The following is a 2,021-nucleotide window of genomic DNA, read 5'->3' on the forward strand; positions in this document are numbered from 1 at the left end:
GTACATGGGCAGACCTGATCCCAATGATTACGCTTATCGCACAACCTTCTTGGGACCCATTGGCGAAACTACTCCTTTTAGGCGGCTTCGGTAGCACCGGAACAGAGACACTTCGCATTGCTGGTGTTTAACAAAGCGGGCACAGAAATCCTATCACCGAGCGCTAAATCGAACAATATGCCGAAGACATTAGCCTTTACCAAGTTGCGGGCCAAATGATTACGGAGCATAGGTTCAGACCATTTGGCTCAGTTACCGAGATGGTGACCGAGGGCACCACATATATCTATTATTGTAGTAGTGTACGTATTTTAGGTGGTAAAAAATTGTCTCTTGATTGTGTTACGAGGTGGAACTCTACGTTTTTTATGCTTCAAACTGCCATAGAATATAAGGATGTCTTCTCTCGTTTGAAAATCTGTGAAAGTCAATACAAGAGTTGTGTACAGGACAGTGATTGGGAGGTAGCCAAAGAAGTATGTGAGAGGTTGGATGTTTTTTATAAGGCCACAGAGGTGTTTAGTGGGATAAAGTTCCAACATCGAACTTGTTTTTTGCAAAGGTTTGTAGGATAAAAATGGCATTAACAGAATGGGCAAAGTTGTATGAAAGTAATGAGATGGAAGATCTTTACAAAAAGATAAAATGGGAGATGATGAGAGATATGGCAGCACAAATGATTAAGAAATATGATAAGTACTGGACAATAATTCATAGTATTTTGGGTGTTGCGGCGGTGTTAGATCCTAGGTTCAAGATGAAGTTGGTAGAATATTATTTCAATCAGATCTATGGGGAGGATGCTATTTTTGAGATTGAGAAGGTTCACAATTATTGTAAGGAGCTACTTAAGGTGTATGAAGTGAAACTTAACATGGTGGCATTGCTTCTTCATGCCAAGTTGAGTCTACTATGGAAGTTGATGATGATTTATCTAACTTTGATGTATTTGTTACAAGTAATCAGACAAGCCAAGTTTCAGCTAAAAAGGTCAGAATTAGATCGTTATTTGGAAGAGGATGTGATACCGGGAGCTAATCAAGACTTTGATGTTTTAGCTTGGTAGAAAAATGACATGAAGTTTCCAACTTTGAGGGTCATTGCTAAGGATGTGTTATCTATACCTGTTTCTACTGTTGCGTTCGAGTCTGCTTTCAGCACTAGTGGGATGGTTGTGACTCCACATCGTAGTAGGCTCCATCCCAAGACAATAGAAGCATTGATGTGCACTCGTAGTTGGTTATTGGCTCATGAATCTAAAGGTAATTTAAATTCATTTACTTTTCTAGTGTCTTGTTTTTTCTTATTGCAATTGAATTAGATAGATATTAATCTAAAGAACATGTGGTTTATTTTGTTTCTTTTTAAGGTAATAATTCAAATGAGTTTGCATCGGTTCTTGATGACATGGATGTTGATAGCTCTCAGTCTTGTGTTACAATGGTTAAAGACTGATTTGGTAAGTTTAATTATGAAATATTTGTTGTCATATTTGTCGAATCTATTGAAATAAAATGCACTTTGTGGGTTGAAATGGCTCCCTATTATATTTCTAGTTTTTTCAGGCATTTTTGCATTGAAACGGCTGAGCTTTGTGGATTGGAATGGCTCACTTTTGCACAGAAGTTGGAAAAATTGTCTACGAGTTTTTTGGGGTTTTATTTTGGATGAACTTATTGAAATTCCTAGTTTTATTTTCGATGAACTTGTTGCAAGATCATTTCTCAGTTGTTGTTTGTTATTATGCTCGAACACTTTCAGGTAGCTAGTTGCTTATGGATGAACAAGTTTGTTTGTGTTTTTTTCCTTGTGATAAGCACCCGAGAATGTAATGTAGGGTGCGCTAGTGTTTAGTTTTAGTTTAATCTAAGTACTAATTAGTTATTGTTAACATTGTTTGCTTGTAGAGTGTTCTAGTTCTATTTTGCAGGTGAATCGCCAAATAGGAAAGTTTTCGAGGCTTAAGGCATGACTTGTCCTGGAAATCACCCAATTGCCCGAGCAGAAGCTTATTTGCCCGA

At 37.5% G+C, this 2,021-nt stretch overlaps 1 long non-coding RNA gene across 1 annotated transcript; it reads left to right on the forward strand.

The window, feature by feature from the left end:
• Positions 1 to 309: 309 nt before the first annotated feature.
• On the forward strand, positions 310 to 1,784 carry LOC131300751 (uncharacterized). Its single transcript, XR_009191050.1, has 3 exons — positions 310 to 1,262; positions 1,370 to 1,459; positions 1,566 to 1,784. It is a non-coding gene; the product is annotated as an uncharacterized LOC131300751 (long non-coding RNA).
• Positions 1,785 to 2,021: the final 237 nt, after the last annotated feature.

Source organism: Rhododendron vialii, chromosome 9a (assembly GCF_030253575.1).
Source record: "Rhododendron vialii isolate Sample 1 chromosome 9a, ASM3025357v1".
Classification (NCBI taxonomy): domain Eukaryota; kingdom Viridiplantae; phylum Streptophyta; class Magnoliopsida; order Ericales; family Ericaceae; genus Rhododendron; species Rhododendron vialii.